At 46.6% G+C, this 15,891-nt stretch overlaps 1 protein-coding gene across 1 annotated transcript in view; it reads left to right on the forward strand.

Annotated features, from left to right (window-relative positions):
• The first annotated feature begins 3,995 nt into the window (after nt 1-3,995).
• Nucleotides 3,996-15,891, forward strand: part of MFSD6L (major facilitator superfamily domain containing 6 like) — a 60,584-nt gene continuing 48,688 nt past the window's right edge. Inside the window, exon 1 of the mRNA XM_086930636.1 lies at nt 3,996-4,245. The gene's annotated coding sequence lies outside the window, so the exon portion shown is untranslated. The remainder of the gene's footprint in view (nt 4,246-15,891) is intronic.

The raw sequence follows: 15,891 nt of genomic DNA on the forward strand, positions 1-15,891 counted from the left end.
GTCTAGAAATAAATTCTAGCAAAACAAAATATATGACAGTTAATCCACATAAATCGTTCAAGAAGGACATAGCTGTTCAAAAACAGAAGCTAGAATATGAGCCAAATTTGAATTATTTAGGCATTACACTCAACACTAAAATGACCTGGTATCCTCATCCGCATATGAGTAAGACCATTCTGCTCCAAAATTCCCTACCAATACTAAAAAAACATGAGAGCCATATTATCATGGCAGTACTTGAGGTATACAAATATAGGGCTCCATCGGCATTCCTTTATGGTGCTTATCTATGGGAGCCTTCATGTAGGAATACTTTTGCAGGGGAAAATTCTTTAGGGAGTTGCTACGTCTCCCTGTGCACATACCTGTAATTCCTATCGTTATGGACTTAAACATTAAACACATTGATCACCAGGCTATATTAAGACCACTGTTGTTCTGGGTGCGATTGTGGTCCACAACAGAACTAGCTTGTTATAAAGAAGGGCTAAAAGAGATCTTAAGGTTTGACTGAGGTACTAGCCTCCAGTGGGTCAAGCATGTGCACACATGGTTCTGCAAACTTTGGCTGAAGCTCTTCTGTGGAACACCTACCCTGCTGACATCAGCTTCCAAAAAAACATTGAAAACCACTTTTTGGGCCTATATACAAAATAGTGTCTCCCATAGTCCAGGCAGTGGCAGACTAACAGCCCAGTTTCTTCATATGAAACCAGCCCAGGTTTGTTATCAATATCTAGACAAAGTGCAGCCCCAGTTGACAAAATCTTTATACATGAAATTTCGCTATGGTGTTTTACAAACTAACTTGAGTACATCGAAATGGGATCGAAACGCAAATGAGAGCAATGAGGACTGTTGTGTACTATGCCAATCCGATGCACAAGAAAATGATTTACACGTATTATTCTTTTGCCCAGCCTATGCCATGACCAAGCACAAATGGATTAAACCTATCGGTTGAAATCTGGCAACTTGGTCTTGTTCTGAGGCGGAAAGAATACTAAAAACTGACACTTCCCAGAAAATTGTTTTTTTAATATCAGCAGATTTTGTTTATCGTGGGTATAATAAGAGGAAAAAAGGTCTGAAATTTTAACATTCTGAATTCTATGTGTCATCTTCAATTCCAATTTGTACTTTTCTGCATCTACACTTTAAAACTGCCCAGAGCCCAGGTAGAATGTATTGTTGGGTATGCTATGTCCGGTCGCCCATAAGCACTTTTAAAGCACTTGCACTTTTTTCGCTGTCCAGATTTTTATGTGCGAAGACTGTACTCATCATACGTACACTTCTAGTATTCGATCCTTTCCAACCCAACCTGGATTTTATATTCTCCTCAATGTTTTAATTATATCAGACTGTAAGCTTAGCATTTTTATCACCTTTAAACCTGTTAGATCAATTGCTGTTTTTTTCGCTTTTTGTTCAAATTGTGATTATTTTAGTACTTGCATTTGTCTAAAGCGGTACCCGTGGAATGTTTTGTATTTTAATTTTGTTTCATTAACTAATGTATATAAATTGTTATTATGTATCTTTTATGGTTCAAGCAAAACCGAAATAAAAATTAATGAATGAATGAAAGTGCATATGTATTTGCAATTATTTATTTATTGTAAAAGGTTGGAACTTTTTTATTTAACAAAGGGGGCGATATGGTGTATTGCAAATAAAGAATGACGGAGCTCGTTTGGTTCCTGATGGACTCCATTGACCTGTGACGTAATCACTGGAGGGTAATGAACAGTCCTGCCAAGTATCACGCATCAGGTGTGACACTCACGCATTTCAGTGCGGTGTTCCGCATCACCGCACTGAAATGCATTCATCACGCATTTTGCCACCTGCCAGAGCGTGCCACCAGCGGCGCATGTGCACAGGCTCTGGTGCTCCGAGAGACGTGCTGCTTGCTTGCTGAGCTCCTAAATAGTTAAACCGATCTGCTCTCAGCTCTGTGGAGTAGCTGAGAGCGCTACAATGTATCCACTCTGCCCAGCTGCCTGGAAACAAATGCGTCAAATAGTGGCGCGCGTGGCTTTCAGACTCATCACACACTCACTGCTTTAATTAGTGGGGGAGGGACTGCTCTCTCAGCAGTCGATACTGCTGTCATTACTCACAGTGGCACACCATGGGGGCCGGGATATTAATCTGGATGTGTCGGTAGAGTCAGTGCTGTCACGTCCGGAAGAAGTAGGCAGAATGGCGGAGGACTCATCAGAGTCAGAGGTGTGCAGCACGAGACTCGAGTCTCTGTCATGGCCGGCCCGCCGCGCAAGAGGCATGAATGGCGATTGCGGCGGGCGGCCGGGCCGCGCAAAACACTGCAGCACCTCACCTGGTAGCTGAGGCGCTGGCGACAGTCAGTCAGCTGAGCTCAGCTGGCCAGCGAGACCGGAGCAGCCATGCTGGGGGGCGGTCCAGGGACGACTCAACTGGCCAGCACTGAGCAGCCTGATGAAGCAGAAGACACAGGCAGAGTCTCAGTGCACATCGTGGCTGGGCAGCAGTGCCGTGAGTGACCAGTCGGGGTGTCACTCTCAGTCTCTGTCTGAACTCAGAAATAAGTGATTTAAAGACCACGCCGGTCACGGTGTCAGTATGAATAGCACGTGCTTATCATGCTTGCAAAATTACAGGTACTAGAGCAAGAGATAAAAGTAAGTGTGGCAACTAAATGTGGAAACGAAAGACACCCTCACCCTGAGTTTAATGAGGTAACACTGACCATTTAGCTAGTGTACTAGGGCACATGATTCACCTGTGACGTTTACCTATGTTGTTTTCCTCCTTTTTCTTTTCACACACACACTTCCTTTTGTTTATTCTGGTAGCCTCTTCCTTTATCCCTCAATTTCGTCTCCCTTTATACTGCCCTACACCCTTTTAAAACTAATTTAGGCTTTTTCCCTTCTGTGTTATAGCCCTCTTCTCTCACACCTCTTCTTTTTTTCTCTGATACTCTTGTTCTGTTGCTCTCATTGCCTACTTTAAGGGTAAGCTGAGCTTCTCGCTGGTGCCTCTTAACCTGCTTGGTCAGGCCTTACATCCAACAGAGCCTGGACAGACTGCTTGTCAATTGTTAGTGCCTTTTCATTTCTGGTGGTTTACAGCAGTTTCAAGATCTTCTTAGAGTTTCTCGTTGCTCAAATGAGTGTAATTTATCATATTGATATGTGCGCCTGGTCTCCGTTGTTTGATTTTGCTCGCGAGACAGTGTCACTCATAGTCGCTGAAATGTCACTCATAATTCCACAGAAATTATGAAAATGTCACACATAGCAATCCGAAACCTTGGCAGCTATGAATGAAGTGAATGCAGGTTTAGAACATTGAGTTATTTCTTACAAGCTGAAGAATAAAGACGTGTATAGATACGCTGCGTGTGTGGCATAGTCATTGGAGAGTGCCCAGGCTCGGTAGGACACTACACATTAGATCTTACATCACGCTCTTTAGGGAAAAAATCAAGTCCTAGATGTTCTAAAACCGAACTGTCTGAAAAACTGGAGCATTTGCGCACGGATGCTTTTGCTGATTAGAAATTTCATTCATTTCATTCGATTCGTCTATTTTACTACAGCGTTGATACTTAAAAAGACAATGTGCGTCCTTCGCACTGATGTCATTTAACACTGCCTATGCGGTCACTTTCAGTGACGCCTTTTGTTTTGCAGGTCACGTAAAGTCAATTCATGACATAAAAGTATTTTCCACTAATTCCCATTGGTATAGTTGATCGTTGTCGTAAAGAGATTTGAACAATCTACAGCAGTATGGCTTCCAAAAATTAGCCAAACGGATTCAATAACCTGACACTCTAGCTCACTTATTAGTCTCCGTTATCCACCTGCGTCGCTCTAGCCCCTCTTCGATATCTATAGTCTGCTGGCCTCTCTCTATGCTTTCCTCTATGGCGCGGGCCAGTCTCCCTGGTGACGGCACAGCGCTGCCTGCTGGTCGCGTAAGGCGGCGTTCTGAGGCCTGGGATGTGGGAGCGGGGGTGGGGTAGGCGGAGGCTCTGTCTGAGAGGATGACGTGTCTGTGCCGCCCTGCCCCGGGCAGGTGCACGGTGCGCGAGGAACAGGTGAATCAAACTGGAGCGACTCCCACCCTTGTGACAGGGCACCTCCGGGATCTGTGACAGAACAGCCCCGCCCCCCTGCCCCTACTGTACTCCAATTCCATTGTTCACCCCCTGATATTGCGGCACGCTTAGAACCCTGGATGACTCAGGTAATGGATCTTAATTTATGTCTGCTGTATTCTGACAAGGGAGAGAGAAGGAGTAGGTGGTGGACATGTGTACGCGTTTGGTGCTACAATACCGGACGGGATCATACTTTGTGGGGCTGCGATGGAGGCGGGGGCTGGTTGACACAGGTGATATAGCGAGAAGGGTATCTCACAGCCGGCCGGCGACCCTTCGCCTTAGGGGACACCTTTAGTCAGCCCATGGATGGTTTTTTTCCGTGACATGTTGCGTTCTGGGATTTGTAGTCTCACGATTGAACATTGTGTGTGTTGGGGGCTTTACTATTCATAGCATGCAAAGTGTTGTTGGCAAAAAGTGAGGACTGGCTCAAGGTGTCATAAATGATATGAGACTACTTGATAGCCCGATGCCATGTTTTAATCAGTAACCCCCCCCCTTCGCGCAGTAGAAGTAAAAATGCTGGAGGCCATGGCAATGATGGGCTTTATTACGAGATTGGACAGAAAACTGATCGAGGTTATTTGATATGTGTATACTAGGTATAAGGTAACAGCGACGCAAAGTATTAAGGAAGGGACAGAGTATTTGAGAGCCGCAAGGTCCTCCCATATATCTGTGATTTTCTGACCCTCAGTTCAGCTATGCAGGTGCGTGTGTCCGCATCATAAGTAATGAACATGGACGCGCACAGCTGCGTACTGATTGGCGTCTCCTTTACTTTGAATACACCTGATCGCACACTGGGTTCTTGCAGTTAACTAACCCCCCCGTCTAAGACAATCTAGAAAAGTCTCCCGTTTGCTGCGGACGTGCATTTATAGTACTGGTATTTGTGTAGGGCGTTGCTGCCTCTGGTGCGGCTCTCTAGCACAGAGTAGTTCATGACAGATTGGGTACAGCCTGTGAACAGTGAGAGTGGCTGCCTTGCATCGTATAGTGCAAGCTGGGCTTTTGTGGCAGGATACCTTGATAACGTTGTCGTAATCCGTAGATTGTATGTGCAGTTATTCGATTTCGTTCACGCAAGAACTTTACTCTACGGGTTGCTTTGACTCCGCTTTGGTGCAAAGTGGTTGGTAGAGTTTTAAGTTGTAAGCATGGTCTGTGTTGGTACCAACATTGTTGTGAATGTGTTCTTGACACGTGATCAGAGGTAGGCGTTGATACTTGATTCTGCAAACATGCATACTTCGATTATGAGGACGATAGAATGGTACGTTATAGGTTGAACACATACCATACCTTTATTGTGTTGAACCCTTCCAATTTGCTGCTAGCCTGCGCGCTTGGTTGTTTTGTTTGATTATGTGCAAGCTAGACTTTATTGGTGGTTGCCTGTGCTTATTTGGTGTTAGCAGGCCTTGGGTGCTCCGGTATGTTTTCCGTATGGTAAGGCAGATGAATATGGTCTTAGTTCAGACAGATCTTGGGACCTCGGTGCACAGTCCACGCAATAAATGATCAATATAACGACAGTGTAGAGTAAGCCCTATAAAGTCATGCATGTACAAGGCAAGAGAACAATTCAATAACTACTGGAGTATTGTGATTGCATTTGGGGTTCAAACCGATATTGGGAACAGTCAGGTCTGTATTGCTTTCCAGAGTGCATGATGTTATTCAAGTATTCAGTATCCTCATTTGCATAGGTAGGTTTGCTTCGAAGTTTAACCACCTGAATTAAGGAAGCTGCTCCTCCCATGTAGTGTTTCCTAAACCTGGGGATGACCAACATTACGGCCAGATAGATCTGAGGTTACGCCACGTTTGGTGGACTTGGAGCTTTTGTTTCCAGGATGAGGGTGGACTACGACACACAAAGTGCAGCACAGTTTGTCTTAAATAAAATTAATCTGAGTACTGAGAGCCCCTGCAGAGGTTGTAAGGCAAGAGAGATGATCCAGGATGGAGGTGGAGAACTAGACTGGTTGCTATATTATGGGAATGCCAGGTCGTAATTGAGATGCTCTTTAGCCCCTTCGAGGCTATTGACGAGCTGGGCTCGTCATCGCGCTTACCTGTCCTGCGCGGATGACAAGGCCAGCTCGTCACGTAACGCGGTAATTTTGAATTTGCCGCGCACAGCGGGAAAAGCCGCCGCAGCGATGCTTAGAAAACTGCAGGAATCTGAACGATGTTGGAAAAATTACCTTACCCACAACTTGTGGCATGGTTCATCATAGGCAATTCTCCACATCTCTTTAGGTAAATATTCCCTCTGTGGACTCAGCCATTGCTGCGAGTTCTTAACCCCTTCGAGGCTGATGACGAGCTGGGCTCGTCATGGTGTAGCCTTCTCAAACACTGATGACGAGCCCAGCTCGTCATGAACAATGGGTTTTTTAAAAAGTCAGCATAGAAGGAGAATCAACGCAGCGCGCATGTGGTTAAATAAGTAGAGACTGGTTTGTAGCAGAAACCCAGATAAATCATAAAAATACCTTGAGCTATAACCAAAGGGATATCCTTTATTGTGGGTAGTCCGGATATGATAAAAAAAACACGTATAACTGATATCTGATGAGAAGCGATGACTTGTCAACCCGAAAACTCGTGGCAACCTATTTCGTCTGTTTTTAAACCCCCTATGGACGTTCTCTGGATTCCTGCTATAATCCTGTCTCTCCAGGCAATGGTTGAGTCCTGGCATCCATACTGAATCTCTCCTTCTCTTCGGCCAGTGTCCCGACTGCTTGGAAACAAGCTTGGGTCTCTCCCATCATTAAGAAACCGACCCTAGACCCCTCCAAATTGGAGAACTTTAGACCTATCTCGCTGCTCCCATGGCTGTCCAAACTCGCAGAGGCCCATGTAAATATCATCCTGTCTCAACACATGGATCACAATAACACATGGATCACAATAACATCTTAGACCCATCCCAAAATGGGTTTAGGCCGGGCCACAGCACTGAGTCTGCCCTCTTAGCCACGTCGGAACATCTACAGACGATACTTGATGCCGGTCAAAGTGCTGCGCTGATCCTGTTAGACCTCAGTGCAGCCTTAGACACGGTTTCTCATAACATACTGTTAAATCGTCTGGCCACTGTGGGAATCTCAGGCCTTGCCCTGGAATGGTTCCGCTCCTTCCTGAAAGACAGATCTTTCCGGGTGTCAGCTCCTCCATTCCTCTCCCAGCCCCACCCCATCGGACAGGGAGTCCCTCAGGGCTCTGCACTCAGCCCATCCCTTTTCAACCTATATGTGCAACCACTTGCCACAGTGGCTAAAGAATGGGACCTCACGCTGGTGTCATACGCTGATGACACGCAGCTGGCCATCACTCTCACCGAAGGTCCTTCTACCTCAGCCTAAAGATTCAGGGATGGTCTGGCTGCTGTAGCCCAGTGGATGACAGACAACTGCCTGCAGCTTAATGCAGGCAAGACGGAGGTGCTGCTCCTCGGAAAGAATACCAGCCACTGGAACGAGCACTGGTGGCCTTCTTGGTTGGGCACCATCCCACCTCCTAAATCCTTGGTCAAAAACCTAGGCGTCTGGATGGACTCCTCACTTAGCTTCCAGACCCACACTAAAAAAGTAGCGGCCATCTGTGTGGGCCTGCTGAGGAGCCTCAATCCCATACTCGGCTTTTTTGACTCCAAGGTTCGTCAATTGATTGTCCAAGCCACAATTCTCTCCCGCTTGAACTACGCCAATGTCTTACTTCTGGGCGCCAACAAAGCGGAGATAGTACGACTGCAACGCATGCAGAACACCGCGGCAAGAACCTTGGTCGGTCTCCCCCGCAGATGTTCAGCCCGAGTCACAATCTGAAAGTTGCACTGGCTACCCATCGAATCTCGAATCCAGTTTAAAACTCTCATCATGACTTACAAAATCCTTAAAACTGGACGCCCAGAACTTCTCCGCCCACTCCTAACACCATATGTGCCACAGCGCAACTTGCGCTCGCTAGGCCAACACCTACTGACTGTACCCCGTACAAAGCTAGCCCGTACTGGTGGACGCTCCTTCAGGGTGTTGGGAGCCAAACTATGGAACACCCTGCCACTGAACATCCGCTCACTTGAAAATCTGTCTGCCTTCCGGAAAGCCGTCAAAACCCACCTATTCCCCTCCCCCTAGGTCTCCTAGCTGTCTTCCTCCTATTCCTCTGTTGAGTTTCCGTGGTTTCCTTAGCGCCGGGACGCCTCTTTGCTGGGGCAGCTGTTGCGCTTTACCAAATGCTAACATAACATAACATAACATAACATAACATAACATAACATAACATAACATAACATAACATAACATAACATAACATAACATAACATAACATAACATAACATAACATAACATAACATAACATAACATAACATAACATAACATAACATAACATAACATAACATAACATAACATAACATAACATAACATAACATAACATAACATAACATAACATAACATAACATAACACGAGGTAGTCTTTACTTACAGAGGTGTGGAGAGTCACGTTTAATGAAACACTGCATGGTAAGTTGTGAGTGAAGGGATTTTTTTCAAAATCTTTGATTCCTGAAGGTTTCAACAGAACTTCTCAATTATGACCTTGGTATTTTTGTGTGATTATGTTAATTTAGGGAGGGTCTGCCCAGGTTAATGCCTTTTTTTCTCTTAATGTGTGTATGTATGTTGTATTATCAGAGACGTTTTAAGGCATGGGCAAAGTGGTCTCTGGCCCAGGGCCCCAGCCTTTCAGGGGTCCCCTAATAGAGCTAGCTTTGTTCTGCTGAGAGTCTTACCCTGATGAGCTCACTTTGCCACTGTCAAGCTATCTCGACTGATGATGGCTGATTAGCCAGAAACCGGTCCCAGGATGCTTGTTTCCGGTCCAGGAAAGATATGGCTTGGCAGTTCGGGCTTGACTGTTCCCATGAGGCACAGGGTCAGACTGATTTGCATATGGCCATGTCTGAACTGGGGTGGCGGAGAGAGATAAAGAATGATGATGGATGGACTTCTGTATGGGCCTGGAGAGACCAATATTTGAAGCACGGGGATGCCCCCGCAAACATTTTAAAATATGGAAGAGGTGGGCAGACTACAGAGGCTTGACACTAGACCCCCCGGCGGAACAAGAAGAAGACCTTTAGCCCCATATGATCCGGCGAAACCCAATATCCACGCACACAATAGCCACGTCAAGAGCTTACATCAGCACAGTTAGTACACACATGCATGGGGTTAGGGTGGGTTCCAGGGAGGGTTCTGGGAGTTGGGTGGGTAGATAACTGAACAAGATAAAGGTGGGGTAAATGTTTCCTAGTATCCTTGATTGCATTGCTTCTTTGTTTGGACACTCAGTTTTATGTTGCGATTGTACCAAAATGTCTGGTGGTATCGTCCTGAATGTGGGATGCCACTCTATTTCATATGCTCATCTTTATCAATAAAATTGTTGTGAAAAAAAAAAAAGAATGATGATGGATTAAACCCAGATCAGTTGACTGGGGGTGAGTGCTTGCAATGTTCAACACTCCGTCCATCATCCCCTTTGGTTTTGCTTTGTTCTCCCTAAATTGGCAGGGTATGCCCAGACGTGGGTCCCTTGCTAACTTTGCTACTAGATTCAAGCTAGCCTGGCTGAGACGGCTGATTAGCCAGAAACCAGTCCCAGGATGCTTGTTTCCGGTCCAGGGAAGACATGGCTTGGCAGTTCGGGCTGGACTGTTCCCATGAGGCACAGGGTCAGACAGATTTGCATATGGCCATGTCTGAAGTGGGGTGGCCGAGTGAGATAAGAATGATGATGGATTAAACCCAGATCAGTTGACTGGGGTGAGTGGTAGCAATGTCCACACTCCGTTCATCACCCACTTTGGTTTTTCCGTGAATAATTCTTAAACAGATTGTTTTAAATACTGTTTTCCTTTAATTTATTTTTAATGTGGGTGATGTGTGAGAGTCTATTGCAGATATGTTGCAGAGAAATGTGTTTTTCATGCAACATCCATGAAAACGTTTTTTAGATCAAAACAGCACCTCACATATGAGAAATAAGAGTGTCACAGTGATTATTTGCAGTAATATTAGTTAGCTGCTGCTGTGTTACCAATATTAAAAACACATCACTATCTCTGAATATTCGATCTTAACACATTTAGAATTTGGACGAGTGTACCTGTGCACTGTCCGTGACCTGGCCGAAGAGGGCATGAAAGAGATGAAATTAGATCATAAATTCAGAGCTGTAGTAGAAGTAATTTCCCCAAACTAAATCAGGGTACCCGATACACAATAGTCAATGTGATTATGTGTCCCAGTTGCAGGCACATAGCAGGAATAAATCCTAGGATGTTGGAAGCATACTCTCCTTAAGTCCTGCTGTCCCCCCTCCACCCCCCATCAGCACCCTGAGAGCGCTAGTCAGTTAAGGCTTTGTGTCTAACCTTGGGGGAGCCCATCCAGCAAACAATTCAGGTCACCAGCCAGTATTAAGCAAATCCCTTGTTAATGAGTTTTGCCAGGATGGAGCTGAACCTGGACCTTATGAATACCAGACAGGTTAACGTAATCCTCTTGGAATGGTGAGGTATACCAAATGGGGAATCTTGAGACAGACCAAATTAATTGGTGTGTGGTTGAGTGACACAGCCGCTCACCAAGCAGAGCCTTCTCAGTTGTGACATATAATCTGCATAGGTAAAGCCATTTGGCTGGGCTCTGGGTTATACCAACAGGTTGAATCAATCGAGGCGCCATCCTGGGCTGTGTTTTTCCTGGAGCGAGGCGGGAGTTAGCGGTCTAGCGCTTCTGGGGAGGCAGGGCATAAAGGGCACATGTGTTTTCGGGAGCGCAGCGGACAGGCGGAGCGGGCGTAACGATGGCGCGCCGAAGGTGCGCCTAAGGTAAGCCCGTCTGCGCCCGTCCGCGCTCCGACAGCGCACAGGGCCAGAAATGCTGGCTCTACGAGGGCCAGTTCTGGGGACCCACTGATTGTCTATAGTCGAGAGTCACTACTCTCATTTAATAAAAGCCCTTGTAGTAATAGCACGCAATGGGAGGCATCTGCCCTGACTGCCATTTTCAATTCAGGAGGTCATGTCCTTCCTCATCCCCTCCGTCCGACATCGTCCAACATTCGTGCAGCCCTCATCAATGCACGCTGTTTGGTCAAACATGCGAAGGAGGTTTATGAATTGATCATCGATGAGGCAATTGACCTCTTATTTAGAACAGAGACATGGTTGCACGAATCCTGCACACCGGTCATAGAACTAGCGACCCCTCGAGGGTATAAGATAACCAGGCTCGACCGCAGTTCCGGCCGAGGTGGGGGCTTAGCAGTGATTCTTAGGGACAAGTGGTCTCTATTAAAGGAGAGTACAGGGGAAATTTCTGAGGGAGAAGCTATGGAGTTCTCCATAGCTTTTTCGCCTCATTTTACATTGGGAGGAATACTGGTTTACCGCCCCCCCGGCCCCCCAGGTATGTTTCTTAAATCTCTGGAGGAAGTGGTGACACAGAGAGCAATGAGGTTCCCCAAATTTCTGATGCTGGGGGATTTCAACATCCATGTAGGCACCCCTTCTGCATCTGGAGTGAAGGACCTGTGTGACCTCTGCGATCTTACTTTCCTATCCCAGCAGGTACTTAGCTCCACCCACTGGGGGCCATTGTTTAGACCTTGTCTACTCCAACTTCAGTCTGTCACTAGAAGCTCCGCGCCCTGTCACCTGGTCGGACCACTTTTTGGTCTGCTTTACCTGGGACATTGGTAGTCCACGCATATCGGGAAAGAGCATCTGGGCCCTTCCCCCCTTAAAATTAGCATCCCTGCCCTGAACACTGCATTGGCGCAATCTTGTCCCGCCATGGCCACTAATTTAGAGGGAGCAGTCGAAAATTTTTCAAAATGGCTGAGCTCTACTATTGAATCTCTTCCCCCCCAACCACTAGGAAATCGGCGTTCTAGAAACACCCCTTCCTCTCCCTGGTATACGGAGCATTTAAACATTTTAAACTTGGCTGTAAGTACCAAAGAACGGGCCTGGCAACGGGACTATTGTCCCTTAGCCAAGATGGAACTCCGAGCAGCACAAAAAGAGTATTATGCCGCCATCAAGTCTGCCAAAGGTGATTTCTTTGCGGCTAGAATCTCCAAGGCTAAGAATAAAAGCAGAGAAATCTTTGCAATAGTAGGGAGCTTTACATCCCCAGTGGCAGAAACCGCCTCGGCACCCTCTTCTCCTGGCTGGTGTGAAAAGCTGTCCACTTTCTTTATAGAAAAAATCGAAAACATTCAGGCCAGCCTTAAGCGACCCGCCCGGGCTTGGTCTTCTCCCACTCCTGCGGTCCAGGACTGTAATACCCCTTCCCAATTCCTAAACACCTTTGATCCAGTTGAGACGAAAGATATGCTGGCCATCTTAAAATCATTAAAATCTGGATCCCCTGTGGATCCCTGTCCAGCAAGGGTCCTTAGTGGAGTGGCGGAAGTTATTGCTCCTATGTTGGTGGCCTTGGTCAACGATTCACTGCAATCAGGTGTGATGCCCCACCAATGGAAACTGGCTAAGCTCCTCCCCTTGATTAAGAAACCCTCGGCTGACCCGATTCTCCCCTCCAATTACCGTCCTATTTCCTTGCTCCCAGCTCTGGCTAAGGTCTGCGAGAAGACAGTTTTCTGACAGCTGGAGAAGTTCGTGGAGTCTTCGGGGGCGTTGCATCCCGCCCAATCTGGCTTCCGAACTTCATTTAGCACGGAGACTGCGCTTGTGGAAGTTACCGCGGCCATAAGGGTATGTCTGGATGGGCGGCAGGGCGGCTCTAATTTTATTGGACATCTCTGCCGCGTTCAACACGGCACCCCACATCCAGCTACTCTCCAGGCTGTCTGATAATGGCATCTCTGGCACGGCTTTATGCTGGCTTAAGTCATTTCTTACGGACCGCTTCCAGCAAGTATGGATGCCTCCTCACCACTCTTCAAACGTTTTAGTAGAAACAGGTGTCCCGCAGGGGTCGACTTTGAGCCCGCTGCTTTTTAATGTTTACATGACCCCCCTAATTTATTTGGCAGAAAGTTTGGGTGCCAAAATAATGGCCTATGCCGATGACACCCAGCTTCTCTTCACCTGGGAAGGAAGCGACTTTGGTACGGTCGGAGCTCAACAGTGCCTGTCCGCTGTCTTTGCCTGGCTGGCCCAGGCCAGCCTTAAGTGCAACGAGGATAAGTCAGAGATTCTCTTGTACGGACAATTCCCGGTGGACTTTAAGGATTCACTCTGGCCTAAAGATACACCTTGTCCTAAGGGAGATTGCGGGATAGCAAAAAACCTGGGGATCTGGTTTGGTGCGGATCTGTGCTTTCGCGATCAAATCATGAGGTTGGCGGGAACATGCTTTGGCACCTTGGATACCCTCAGGAAGTTTTTTCCCCTTCTTCCCCAAGTTGCTAAGGAGGCAGTAGCCAGGGCACTTATTCTCTCACGCCTGGACTATTCAAATTCCCTAAACATCGGCGCCCCTGACTTTCTGATACGCAAATTGCAAGTAGTTCAGAACGCGGCAGTGAGACTCCTCTTTGATATACCCAGGAGGTTAAGTCTTCGTAAACAGCTGCGTGAGCTTCACTGGCACCCTGTGGCCCAAAGAGTGTGTTTTAAGGCTCTGGTACTGACTCACAAAGCCTTACAAGGCCCCCGTCCATCCTATCTGAGGGCCAGATTCACATTCTACCAGCCAACTCGTGAGCTTCGTTCAGCTACGCTCCGACGTCTAGTGGTCCCCAGATTCAAGAGGGTGCGCCTCGGGGGTCATTCCCTGGCGGTTAGAGCGGCCACCATTTGGAATGATTTACCTGACCTACTCAGATACACTACGAACCTGAATAGTTTAAAAAAATTACTCAAAACTCATCTTTTCCAACAAGCGGCCTAGCTACCTTGCCTGTCTTACACGCATGTTGTTCCCCTACGCGCCAGGACAGTCTTGACTAACAGTGCGCGATACAAATCTAAATATAACATAACATAACATCAGAAGCTCTAGAAAGCACACACAGAACGTAAACTGCAAGATGAGTACTGGATTTATTTATTTTATTTATTTTATTTTTGGAATTTTTATTGCGCAAACAAATACCCGAAGGTGTCTCGGCGCATGTGAGGGCTAGCGGGACCAAAACAACAGAATTCACTGATTAAACAGCCATGTCTTTAAAAGCCTGCGGAAACTCATCAAGTTAGGGGCGTTTTTGATAGTAGGTGGCAAAAGATTCCAGAGTTTTGGTGGTGCAGCAACTAGAAAGCGTCTGTCTCCCCAGGTTGCCGTTCTTGTACGGGGTACCGGTAGGAGGCAAGTGTTAGCGGATCTCAGCGACCTTTTAGGGGTGTACAGCTGAAAAGCCTCAGTCAGAAACTTGGTTCCGGCGCCATGCACTGCCTTATAGGCAATGCAGAGGGTCTTGAATTTAATTCGGCTCTCTACTCTAAGCCAATGAAGCTGGCGAATGGTGAGAGTAGTAGGCTGGCGGCGAGGAATGTCTAAGAGAATTCTAGCAGCCGGGTTCTGTATAGACTGTAGTTTAGATAGCACACGTTTCTGGGAGTTGAGAAATAGGGCATTTCCATAATCTATTTTGGAAAACACCAAGGTGGTTACTAGGGTCTTCCCAGCTGAAATAGGGAGGTAAGGCAGCAATTTCTTGATTTTTTTTTTTAGAATAAAAAAGGCGGATGACACAACCTTGTTGACATGAAGGTTGAATGTTAACTTGCTGTCAAAAATAACTCCCAGGTTCCTCGCCTTTTCCACTGGGACAGGTGGGAGACCCAACTGGTTAAACCACCAAATGGAGGACCATTCTGGGGAGAGATTGCCAAAGGTCATAACCTCGGATCAAGACGTTTAAGCACAACTGAAATTTCCAGTAACCTGAAAGCTCAAAGTCAGGGTTGGGAGACCCCACACCATGCTCGAGAGGCAAAGGGATGGTCTTGGTTACATTTGTATTTAAGTCTAGCCCGTCCTTATACATAGCATAAAAGTTTATAATTTTCTCCAAAGTGCTTGCCATTTGAGACTGCCTTGTGAGCAAATGTCACAATTTATATGAATTTCCTGCCAATCTTGTAATGTCTTGGCATACCACTCTCAAGCACTCCTCCACTCCATTGGTATGAGGTGCAAAGAGCAAGGGAGCCATGACAGAACCCTGTTGAACTCTGTGTTTTAATGTACATAATCTGTGCACTCTTCTCCCTGGGCCATGTTGCACTGTGGCCTGTAAGTTGGAGTTCAATCGTTTAATGAAATATAACACTGAGCCATCTAAACCCATCACTTCCAAAGTAGACCAGAGTTTTGCTCCATTGACTCTTTCAAAAGCCATACTTAAGTCCATAAATGCAAGGTAGGAGTGACCCATTAGAAGCTACAGTATACTTCTCAATCAATAAATATAAACATTGTTCCACCATTCCCAAACCAGGGTGGAATCCATATTGCTTTTCTATTAGCATATGTGTTTCTACCCAACAATATTTTAACAGTCATCTAAACTACAGAATCTATCAAGTAGACTGGGTGTTGGACAGGCCGCATGAAGGGCCCGCTCCCCCTCTGCCCGACCAGGCCCGAGCCCGGTCCCTCAAGTGTTACACACCACCACTTCACGTTCTCCGTCCCCTCCGGGACCCCTGCCTCTGAACATCTCGACCT

Source organism: Lissotriton vulgaris, chromosome 7 (assembly GCF_964263255.1).
Source record: "Lissotriton vulgaris chromosome 7, aLisVul1.2, whole genome shotgun sequence".
In the NCBI taxonomy this organism is placed as follows: domain Eukaryota; kingdom Metazoa; phylum Chordata; class Amphibia; order Caudata; family Salamandridae; genus Lissotriton; species Lissotriton vulgaris.